The following is a 12,860-nucleotide window of genomic DNA, read 5'->3' on the forward strand; positions in this document are numbered from 1 at the left end:
TATGAATAATATCCTTTTTTTTCATCCCATTGATTCTCTAATAGGTCGGTTTTATGAGCTTGTGAGCGCAGAAATACCAAATGTGTGAGGCTGAATACTGAGGAAACATCATAGAAATGCTTAGAGAATATATCTGTTGATCCAGTAACAAAATCAGAGAAAGCCTGGAGTCTTGAGTGAAATGATCATCAATCATAAGTAATACATGTACATAGAAATGTCAATGTAAAGTGTACGTTTACGTTTTTCCAGGAAGATCAGAAATAGGTCCACGGATTTATTAAAATGTACAAACATACAAGGAAACAGACAGTATCCAAGGCAAGAAAGTTTTTATAGTTCTAACAAGCTTGAAGGCCAATATTTGGTATGATAACCTTTATTCCTCAACACGGGCTTTCTTTAAGTAGTCTTCAGGAATAGTTCTCCAGGCTTCTTCAAGGGCATTCAAAGCTGCCCTTTGTTCTTTTTTTCTGTCAAGATGATTGTATCCCCCTCATTGGTTCAAAAATACCTTTATGAAAAATATATTTTGATCAATCTCAACAGTCAGAGAATCTACAGTCTGTAATGATTATTAATCATTGGTTACAGCCCTTCATTGGTGCAAGGATTCCATTTTATGTCTGTCAAATTGTTTTATCTTTGGTATTTTCAATAGATTCAACAGACAAAATGTAAATAATTTATGTGTTTGTGTGGCTGGCTTTGGGTTTTTTGTTATGCATAGACACAACACAGCCTTTTTCATGCTTGAATGACTCACAGATCAGCGTTAAGTTGCTTAATAAACAACAAAAAAACCATCTCTAAATGTAAAAGGAATGAAAATAAATGAAAAAGCAGCCAATATCCAAAGTCTGACTGCTTAGAAATACATCATAAAGAAACAAGGCGTGGCTAAAGACCTTTACACAGTGCTGAATTTGACGTAATTTAATGTATTATGTCTATGTTAATGTTACAAAATGCATGCTGTCCTAAAATTAACATGAACAAAATATTATTTTTAAAAATGACTGTCCTTATCTGACACCATCTTCTCTAATCCTGGTCAGCTGTTAAAAGAATGATACTGTCATAGTATTTTTCACACTCAACAATGAATTAAAAAAAGATTCATGGTGGGAACTAAAACCCGGAATATATTTTAGAAAAACAGGCAAACCTCGTCCTGTGGAGAAATACGACATAAAAATGTTTATGTAGCGAGGTCTTAGTGGGTTAGGACAAATGAGAGGAAGTGTTCCTCTCCTGAGGTTTTGCTGTGACAGACACGCTGTCAGTGATGTTTTTCTCTGGTCTGTGAATGCAAAAGAGCTCCTTAGAAGTAAATGTAAAAAGAATTTTATGTAACGTTGCATACAAACAAATGATTAAAAACATAATTATCTCAGTAAATGGCTGGATGAAAAAGAATACTAAAACTAAAAAAGAAAGTGAAAGACGCTGTAAAAGGAAGTTGAAACAACATGCTGACATGCCCATGTTATATGTGGCCATGTTCCTGCAACAGTCCCTTTCAAGGAAGTCCTGCCAGACACACAAACAGGTTGGTCTGCAACAGCCTACATAACACTTTCACACTTTAATTTGCTAACTATTTTGAGACAGGAATGATGTTTACAAGCTTTCTAAAGTGGATTTCTTATGGAAATATCTGTTTGTTGAACTTTTTTGGGTATCCAATAACCATTTAGATTTTAGAATTAACAATTTGCTCTTTCACAGACTACTATTTGTGATTTGAAATTCTTCTGTATGCTGCAAAAGACAATCAGTAAAAAGTAGGTAATATGCTTTTACATTATCAGGTTTTTCCTTCATTTTAAATCATACATTGTAATTTTATTCATGTGTTATATCATGGTATGTTTCCATTTATCACTTAACAGTATAACAGAAATATAAAGTGGAGAATATCTTGTGGCTTTCTTTGTGTCATTTTAGGTTTGATTAAAAAATAGTTACACGTCCTTCTGGCAGACTTACAACGTAAAAAGGATTTTTAAAAAAAAGTAAAATTCATTGTCTTTCTTCAGTCTACCTGTTTTTATTTGCCAATTTAACAGATGAATGTCTTTTGTGTCTTTTTAGGACAGATATAAAACTAGAAATAATGCCAGAGAGTGAAAGACCAAAATGCACCTCCGAACCTCGAACAACAATATTAGGTGAGAGGCTGATGTGGAAATTCTTCTACACATGTGCAGACGGTGCGTAGTGTCATGTGGGACTCACTGTATCTGCTCTTCTTTAGGGTGTATCCTGGTGATTTCCTGCATCCTGTTCATTGCTCAAGTGATAGCTGGTAAGTGACAGACACTGTTGTTGTAATGATCAGTTTAAATTCAACAGAATTTTATTTTGACATTTGTTTCTGTTTTATCCCCGTACACCACAGCTTTAGCAACTGATGAATGCAAAGGAGAGTTCTACATCCCCATATGCATCTATAATTATGGATTCATATCTGCATTTCTGGCACTGAGCATGTGCACAGCGAAAAGAATGCAGCAGTTTCCAATTACACCAAGAAAGCAGTTGCTGTACCTGCTGCACCGAGGGCGGTGCAAGTGGTGCAACATAGGCTGTTGCTCTGTGCCCCTCCTCGTCATCTGTTTCTTTTACCTTGGTGGTAAGCTTTAATTACTTAAGTAAAAGAGAAAAAGTACAGGCAAGTTATACTCTGAATAGTAATAAAAAAAAAACCCAGGTTTTTAGTTTATATTGATCTTCAATGAATGAATTACTGTTGTTGTTTTTAACAATGCACTACAACAGTATTTTAAATATTTTTACAGTTAATGTGTTCATGTACTCGGATATAAAACCCAACTTCAATAAGAGCGTAACCACAGGCATTATCTACTGCAACAAGACTTTCTACCTGTTTGCATTTTGGAGCACCAACCTGACCTACGGCCTGTTGGGGCTGCTGTTCATCACTTTTTGGTGTTGTAAACGACAACAGCCTGAAGACGGAGATGAGGCTCAAATACTCGTCCAGCATTACCAGATTAGGATCCTATGGTTCACTGTATATGAAGTCTAATGTATGTACTTTTAAAAATTCTAACAGGTTATCATATTGCAACAAAACTATTACTATATGCTTCTTAATTGGTTTTGCCTTGTAGAAAAATGTTTGTTTCTACATTATTACCAGTTTCTGTGCTGTTTTTAAATACATCCATGTAATGTTACTTATGTATAACCACTGTTGATACCAGGTAATTACTACTGTATTGTATTTGACCAAATTCCTGTGTATTTTGTTTGAACCTAAATATATTTACCTACAAAAACATTAGAAACAGCAGATCAGGGGAAGAATAATTCAAGGCTTTGGAGGAAAAAGTAATTATACTAGAAATTAAATTAAATAAAAGAAATTTAAGTAGTTGATCATTTCCAGGTATTTTAGAGGTGGGAAGAATCCTTTTTATTTTTACATTTTTATTATGAAATATATTGTTGTGCGTCCTGCCTCTCACCCTATGACAGCTGGGATAGGCTCCAGTCCTCCTGTGACCCTGAATGTGCATCATAAGAATTTAACTATTTAATTGTGCTCTTACACTCTTACACTATATATACAATTTATATTAGACTACATCATGTAAAATGTAATAGGGACTGTCCTACCATTTGTAATAACAACAACAAACACTGCATAGCAAAGGCCCATGTGATCTTATAATGATGGAGTCAGGTCTAATTTGATTTTCTTCTTTCATAAACACTGTTCCACCATCAACCAGCAAGTTCAAAAGGACAGTAAGAAAACTACAAAACACTGAAATAACATAAATTGAGAAAGACTCCAATGAATTTTCTTTTTCTTTTTTCTTTTTTTTTTAGATGCAAATGCAAAATTGAACTCAGCAGAATTAACAAGAAGTCTCTAAATCTTTTGACTGAGACTTGAGAAGCAAAAGGTGTAGAGACTTGTTGATGACCCCTGGAAACCTCCAGGCAGTTGGTTGCGAGAGGTTGGGGGCAGTTGCTAAATGAAACTGGTCTCAAGTAGGTATACCATGCTGGATTTAAAAACCTTCTTGTGTTTCCTTTGGATGCAAGTAGATTGCTGCAGTCCCCAACAAGAGCCAACCTTCAACTTGCCACAATAAGAAATGTAGCTCATTATTTTTCAGTATACCATTAGTGCCTTTTAAAAGGCGTTGGTTGCAGCAGTAAGGAGCAGCTGTTATTTTGAAGGTGTTACATATTTAACATTACACCTCTGAACAAAGGGGAGAAACAGAAATGTTACTGTAGTGAACTTATTTTGACATATACACAATTTACAAATGGCTTCATAAAAACATTTACAGTGGCTGCTGTCAGATTCAGGATAACCACAGGACGTACAAAATGTGCCGTACCCTTACTGTTGACATCAAATCCTGATTGAATCTATCAAAAATATTGTGATAACCTTACCCAACCTGGAGGAGAAACAGTTTCACAAGGAGGTGACCCAGAAAAATATGGAGGGCAAGGAGTGACAAAATGAATTATTAAATCAGAATCAGAATACTTTTGTAACCCAGGTCCCACGTAGCTATGGTAAAGCTAGAGTATATAGTACAATGAGACTGGGCCTGGGTTCGTAGTGCTACTAATAATAATACCTGATACCCTCTAATTGCTATAATAAGGACCACCACAACTGTATTTTACACAAATTTATCCCTCACCGGGTATTTATTTAGACAAAAGAAATGAATAAAATAAACAGTTACTTTAATAAAATGGATTGAATTCAAATAAACAAACAAAAATACTGTAAAAATGACAACATGGATTTTAAATAAAAGATTATCAACCCAAAATACCTCCTTTTTAGGTATTTCAACTGTTATTTCAGCTACAACAGCTCACACCTTTAACATGGATGAATTTCAACCTTTGACAATAACTTTGATCAACTACACACTTACTCAATTTAAACCGATTGTGTAACAGTGGGCCCACACACACACACACACACACACTTTAACCTGTCCACACTACACCTGTAGCACGGTGCTTGATGCAGGCCTGATTCGAAGTTCGGGTGCGGTGAGGCCTAAAACTGATGGCCGCTTCACTCTTGCTGATTGTGCATCATGGTATAACCAGATCCTTCTGCTCTGTGATTTTAATACATACGTCTGCTGTATATTAAAATTATAGATTTTGTAAGTCTTTAGCCAGGGAGACTTTCTGGACTTAGTGAACTCTTGTAATTTTGTTCTGTGCCACTCAAGAACATGGTCACACACTGGACTTGGTTTTGTCACATAGTTTATCTGTCCATAACGTACTCATCGAGGACGCAGAGTTCTCTGACTATATGTCTATTTTATGAAACATTGTTCTTTTTAATCCTGTTGTTAAACGGGCTGTACCTGCTTGATGTTATTGTGCTTTTGGCTCAGATACTCCCAGGTTTTCCATATTGTTTGACCAGAGACAATAGAAGGTAACAAAACAAAAAATATGGCAGTTGTTGACACACATGACCAAAACACAGCCAGTTCTGATGAAGAATACTCTTACCAAAAGATTCCATGTTACAGGCTGAGATCTCAACAGGAAGAACATCCACATACAGTGCACCATCCTCAGGCTGAGCACCAGCTCATGAATTCCACTGTCGTGGAGGAAACTAACATCCCAGATCAGAGTGAGAATGTAACTCAGGCCCACTACAGAGCTTTTGAGGATGTTGCACTGGATGACGAACATCACACTGAGCCAGACTAGCATAGCAAGCCACCAGCTAACCCAACAGCTGATGGGAATAAACAACAAGAAGAAACAGAGAATGTGAGGAGATCGCAGCAAACTGGCAGGCTAAGAGAGAGGTTCACCTATAACAGTTGAGCAGCAGTTGAATGCAGGGGTGAACTCTCTTCTGCCCATACCCTCTCCAGGGTATTCCCAGTACTCTTCCACTCCCATACTACACAGACCCACATCCATACCTGGACAACTGTTACACTCAACCACAGTAGCTAGACACATACTTCCCTTAACATAAAAAATGTCAGGAGACATGAAAAAAAATAGGGGAGAGTGTAAAAGGTTAAAATGTGTGTTTGATAAATTTGGATTAAACTAATTGTTAAAAGGTTAAGAGATAAAAAGACTTATGGGGATTTTAGTTCAGATTATTTCTTCATACAAGAAAAGAAGGGAAAAAGGGAACACCCCAGTATATCTTCTTTGTGTTTGTTATGTGCTTAATTGCTGATCCCACTACACTTCACATCTTCCATGGCATTACTTAAAAATACCACTAGGTGGCGCATAGCGCTCAGGAGGAGCGTGAAGTCCCCTAGGAGGAAAAACTACAGAACAAATCCTGCAGTTAAACTGTAAACAAGTTCATGTTCACTATCCTCAGAAGAATATAGATGGCACCTTTGTGAGGGAGGGGGGGGGGGGGGTACCCTCATTCCCGAGCTTAAAAAACTGGCACCTTTCGCACGTACGAGCACGCGCACATGCAGTCTAGTGAACGCGCATTCACTCAGCCGAGAAAAGGGGCACTTCCGGGCAAAGCGGTTCCACTGTGCACGCTCTGTCTTCTTCTAGTTAGGTTCATCAGTCGCTGTGGGCATTTTGGCTTTTCATGGTAAATTTATAAAAACAGGAATTACTTTGTCTTTTTATCCTGACACTATAGAAAGACTTTTATTGTTAGACAGTCGAGCTGAAAGGGCAAATTGTGTGTGTGTGTGTGTGTTGGATTCTCACATTGTTTTTAACAACTTTGTTGACTGTTTCAGACTTTAAGACGCCGTGTATCTCAAGAAATGGGGAGACGAACTGCTTTTTGTCTGTTTTTGCCCAGTGGAGATGCAGATCCCAGCATGAAAGCTGAGGGACCAGCCAGCCGGCAGAAAGGCCAGATGGCAGGACATGCTTTGGAGCCGACTTTGAGCGTTTATGACAGGCGTGCGTTGCTTATGCATAAGAGAAAAGCAACAATACAGCATGTTTCTCTGCTCCAAGACATCCGCGGTCCTTTCACACGGTAAATATGTCTGTTATAGCCTGCGCTTCATAAATGTCCCTGTCTGTCAGTGCTGATTATTCAAACCCTGTTTAAAACGCCACTCATTTGTTGTCCAAAAACATTTCCTTTAAATTTGCAAAGTTACTGATTTAAATATATATATATTCGATTTTTAGCTGGATGTCACACATATGATACTCTTGAGCATATTTATATAGAAAAATTCACAGTGGTATAACCATGTTAAATAAAAGATGCCCAAGTGTGCACCAATGCACTCTAATGCAAGCCTTTAAACTGTATGTTGATAAGTACATGAAGCATATCTCTATAGCTAGAAAAGAGTCTCTATCCATACTTTGTGGATCTGCTGGTTTGTTTTTTAATGTGGCACTTTTTTCACAAACTGCAGATGATGAAATCCTCTTTATTTGAGAAAGTGTCCCTAAGCAATTTCTGCTCATAATTACTGAGTTCCCTAACTACTTCTTTACTATGTCAGTAAACATTTTCAACAAGAAAGGTTAAAGACACATCTTAATTGAAGCTAAGACAAAAATTGGAATGAATTTTATGTTCATATTAAAGAGTGAAAATCCAAAAGCTGCTGCAATCCTTTGCGTTAATGATCTCTCTCTCTCTCTCTCTTGCGCTCTGTGTGTGTGTGTGTGTGTGTGTAATGCTGCGTGTGCTACTATGTGAGTTTGTGTGTGTGTGTGTGTGTGTGTGTGTGTGTGTGTGTGTGTGTGTGTGTGTGTGTGTGTGTGTGTGTGTGTGTGTGTGTGTGTGTGTGTGTGCTCGCAGAAGGCAGACCATGGCAGGAGCTTCTTTTTCAATGCATTTCGAAACAACCTTTTTTCTTTTACAAAAAGTGTATTTCATACATTGGAATAAATGTATTCTTTTCTATACTTTATAAGTATGAAACTAAAGATTTTGAGTTCATGCACATTGTGAAACAAGAATATAAATCTTTCTGTCACAATGACTTCTATATAAGAGCATGTTGTTTATGGGGATAATGTGAAAAATCTCTTGCGGGCTCTAATAATGATCATCATCTAACTCTGGACATTTTCATGACATGTGACTAACGAGAGAACATGTTTTTCATCGTAAAGACTGTCATATGAAGCACTGTTAAAGTGTCACTTCAGTAATGTTGACTCATGTTTTTTAATAGAAGACTTAAAACACTAAACTCTAATTTCAGGGGTTTATTTTTTAGGTTTACAGAATATAACATCTGGTAAGACGATGAGTTTTACTTCTCACTGTCCGTGTTATGTGTATCTATTTATCATATATGTTGCTTTCCTTTGTAAACTGTAAAATGTTTCACTGTATTCATGAAATAAACCAGACTTTCACTGTCTGCATCTTTTAGTGTTAATTTAGTGTTTAGTGACTCAGCAATGATAAGTAAAGATATCCTAGGCGAAGAAAATTAAAAGTTTTTATTTATTTATTTATTTTGCTCTTCAGATTAAAGAAAAAATATGTTTAACAATTCAACAAGACCCACACCTTCAACACATGTACATTCAAATTTTGGAACAGGCTCAACATTGCTGTTGGTCAATAGTTTTTATCCACTCTCAAAAGTCATTTTATGGCTTTAATATTTCCAGCTGATAAGGAGACTTACTGCATTTCAAATGCGCATCCAAATGCTTTAAACATCCACTTTGTCTGTAACGACAGTATCAAACTACGGAGTACTGTTTTTACTAAAATTCAACATTTTCAGATGAAAATTTGCCCTCTTTTTTCACTGTAACACCCCCATCAGTACCATTTTTTTAGGATGAAATTCTTGGGGATTCTTTTTTTTTTTTAAATATTCATGCTTTTAGGACTGAGGGTATCTAATACGCATGTTGTCACTATGTTTTGTACTACCAGCTGTGAGGGCTCTGCTTTTACTTTGAGCAGTCTGGTTTTATTTTGTCTCGTGAGTGTGTGTTTTTCAAAGGAGATCTTCATCAGTTTGATTTTGTTACCACAAACTTTGTGTGAAGTTCACAACAGATGTAAAGAGATTTAAACACACCAGTTTAAGGAGGCAAGCAAGGGTCGGACCAGCTGCACAGGACAGGTGAAGCAGAGAGTGTCAGGGGAGATGTGCAACAGAAGCAGAGGGAACATTTTACTAGATGATAAATGGCAGATTTAGATGATTACGGATTTTGTTGACAAGATTAAAAGACACATCCATCAGAGTTCAGCAACATTTCAGTTTGCTTAAATTAAAGTTTTTAAACTACACGGAGTTTGTTTTCTCCTCTGATAATCTAATCAGATTAATCAGTTTTCAGCCTTCATTCATATTGAAATGTTGAAATCTTATAGAGATACGCTTCATGTACTTATCAACATACAGTTTAAAGGCTTGCATTAGAGTGCATTGGTGCACACTTGGGCATCTTTTATTTAACATGGTTATACCACTGTGAATTTTTCTATATAAATATGCTCAAGAGTCTATCATATGTGTGACATCCAGCTAAAAATCGAATATATATATATTTAAATCAGTAACTTTGCAAATTTAAAGGAAATGTTTTTGGACAACAAATGAGTGGCGTTTTAAACAGGGTTTGAATAATCAGCACTGACAGACAGGGACATTTATGAAGCGCAGGCTATAACAGACATATTTACCGTGTGAAAGGACTGCGGATGTCTTGGAGCAGAGAAACATGCTGTATTGTTGCTTTTCTCTTATGCATAAGCAACGCACGCCTGTCATAAACGCTCTGTAGCAAAGTCGGCTCCAACGCATGTCCCGGCATCAACTGGCCTTTCTGCCGGCTGGCTGGTCCCTCAGCTTTCATGCTGGGATCTGCATCTCCACTGGGGCACGGCAAAACTTGTGAGTCCTATGCTTCTTGACCGCTCGCTGAGAATTAACAATTAAAGAAAGTGATCCAACACGAAAATCAAATCAAACAGCGCAGTCGGAATTGTCCACACGCTCAGTTTCACAAATAAACAAACAAACAAAAAAAAAAACTTGCACCAGCCATACTGTCCATAGACACAGGAGGGAAAACTGAAAACCTCCAAGAAACTGAAACTGTAATAAATTAATCACGCTAAAGCCGCCTCTACATCATTTCGGAAATGTCCAGAGCCTTTATACACAGCATATGCCAAGCAGACTCAGTGCGAGATAAATAATATGTAGCCTTAGAATTTACATCTACAGTTTAAAGAGACACACGGTGCTTTCGCTATTGTCTCTAAACATTGGGATCCATAAACAACAACAACAACAACAACAACAACAACAACAAAACAGTTTTATCAACAGAGGACCCATGAAACGAGCAAAGCTGACAGTTCTGAAGAGCACAGTGCACGCTCTTATTTCACAAGTTGGCCTACATTTTCCAGAAAGACCACACAGTTAAAACCTGTAAAAAATACTGAATTAAGGGGAAAAAAAAGTTTCACACTATGTTTCACCAAATTAAAAACAAATCCCGCAAAGCTGCTTCTAACACAAACATTTATCTTTCAAATCAGTGTCTAAAAAGCACCATTGAAAATATGTGATCCTGCAATTACAAAAGTAACTCCTGGGCCCTGTTTCAGGAAGCCGGTTTGGAAAACTCAGAGTGAAAAACGACACTCACGGTTGAGTAACCCCGAACTGTCCAACTCGGAATATTCGGTTTCAGAAAGGCTGATAACAATTAGTTCAATCAAGGCGGAGTTGCTTTAACCCCAAGTGAAGCGCGCGGACGAGGATACATAAAGCCCTGATAAGCGGAGCACAGATTAAGCGAGTCACCATGGAGACGGAGGGAAAGAAGGCGCGGTCAATGTATTTCACAGCGCTTGAGGCCGAAATTCTGATGGCAGCATATGCCGATAACATGCAAATTCCGCGGAAAAAAGTAACACAGCCACAGCTGCAAAAGAAAGTGAGCATGCATGGCAAAACATAGCCGACAGAGTCAATGTGTGAGTGTTAATTTAAACATTGATCGAGGGATTTCCACCCATTTAACACGTTATTTTATCATATGTTATTTTATTTGTTATTTTATACATTTTATTTTGTGATGTGATGTGAGCGCAGGTGCAACCCAACAGGCCCCCAACGTTCCTGGCAGCAAGTAAAAATGAAATATAAAAATATAGTCCAAACAGGTAAGGTGTAATTGTATTATGAGCCATAGTGCTTGGTCTGTTTGTCCTATGTAAATCAATTGCAGTTAGAGGCTACATTAATTTTCTTTCTGTAAGCACTTATTGAAATTATCTGAGCACATTACAAGTACATATTTGCTTACTCTGTATGCTCAAATGTGGCCCGTTATAGCCAACAGAAAAAAAGCGGAGGCCCGAAAAACAGGTGGGGGTCCTCCACCACCACCACTCACAGAGGCTGAGCAGTTGGCCCTCAGCCAAAACAGTGGGCGCCCTGTGGCCGAAGGCATCTCTGCGGGGACATCCTCTGAGTCAATAACCCCGCAAGACACAAGTGCCTACATAGGGGGTAAATTCAAAATAATACATGATGTGCATACATCCTTTCTTCACAGTCACCTTTGCAGTGCTACTCATTCATTTGATAAACTCTTTACCATAATGGATTATTTTGTAGTGAAGTTATTTTCCTACTGATTTTGCCTTCCCTCAGTCTTGGTTGTCTTTGAGAGCATAATGACAATGAAGTGTAAGGTGATTGGTATGTTTGTTAATTGCCATTTGGTCCCTTGTAAGTTATAAGTGACCTGTATAAACCTCATATTCTATCAGTTGATGGTGATGGTGTACTGCATCTGGTGCAGCCTCCTGTTGAGCCAGACCAACATGCAGTTGTGAGTAATACTCCACAGATTATATGAGTTTACAGTAGAACAGCAATGTTGTTTATTTCTTTACTACAGGAAAATAATGAAGAAACATTGACAGCTGTTACAGAGGAGGAAGCAACAGAGACACTTTATGAGGTTTACATCTTTTAATACTTTGTGTACAGGAAACACAGGTGACCAATAAAGCCAGTTGAACAAAAAATCAGTTTATTCTTCTTTCAACATGTTGAGGTGATGGGTCAAAAGAAATGATTGTGACATATGGTGTCTCTGACTGCGCTTCCATCTTGTATGTCCGTGGGAGGGTCAGGATGTTCATGGTTTGGATCACTGCTGATGTTTGGTTCAGAAGGACAGTGTTCTCCTCTAATTGTGGCAATGTTGTGAAGAATCACACATGCCACAATAATGTCACATGCCCTTTCTGGGGTGACCCTGAGTCTTTGCAGGCACTGGAACCGGGCCTTAAGCATTCCGATAGTCATTTCAATTCTGGCTCTTGTCCTGCAATGAGCCAGATTATATCGCTGCTGTGGGCCCGGTTCAGGGTCAGGGTAAGGGGTAAGCAAATAGGGTAAACATGGATACCCCCTATCACCAAGCAAGTAGCCAGTGAACTCTCCTAAGACAGAAGGGTACACTTCAGTTCAAATGTCCCTGAAGCAATTGGTCTTTATATATTTTAAAGTATTTTCAACTCACCATGTCCAAATTTTGTGCTCAGTGTACATTCACGGAATATTTGTGAGTCATGGACAGAGCCTGGCCACTTGGCTTCCACATTTGTGATAATGTTGGCAGCATCACATATGATCTTCACAGTGCAGAGAACACAAATTAGCATCCATTACTATAATGAAATAATTTGTTAGTTTGAAATGCTACAGGGAACTATGTACCTGCACATTAATGCTGTGGAAAGACTTCCTGTTCACATAGTCTCCTTCATTTACTGAAGGAGCAATGATTGGAATGTGAGTGCCATCTGTACAGCCAATCACGCCTGGGAACCGTGA

General features: G+C 37.9%; 2 long non-coding RNA genes across 2 annotated transcripts; one reads left to right on the top strand and one right to left on the bottom strand.

Moving 5' to 3' along the window:
- The first annotated feature begins 1,546 nt into the window (after positions 1-1,546).
- LOC113018760 (uncharacterized) lies at positions 1,547-3,406 on the top strand. Its single transcript, XR_013906058.1, has 5 exons — positions 1,547-1,787; positions 2,098-2,174; positions 2,261-2,311; positions 2,405-2,638; positions 2,805-3,406. It is a non-coding gene; the product is annotated as an uncharacterized LOC113018760 (long non-coding RNA).
- An 8,565-nt stretch (positions 3,407-11,971) lies between these two features.
- LOC145425387 (uncharacterized) lies at positions 11,972-12,860 on the bottom strand. The gene is made up of 3 exons (XR_013906060.1): positions 12,744-12,860; positions 12,547-12,658; positions 11,972-12,466 (listed from the first exon to the last, which is right to left on the bottom strand). It is a non-coding gene; the product is annotated as an uncharacterized LOC145425387 (long non-coding RNA).

This window comes from Astatotilapia calliptera, chromosome 3, assembly GCF_964374335.1.
Source record: "Astatotilapia calliptera chromosome 3, fAstCal68.1, whole genome shotgun sequence".
Lineage (NCBI taxonomy): Eukaryota > Metazoa > Chordata > Actinopteri > Cichliformes > Cichlidae > Astatotilapia > Astatotilapia calliptera.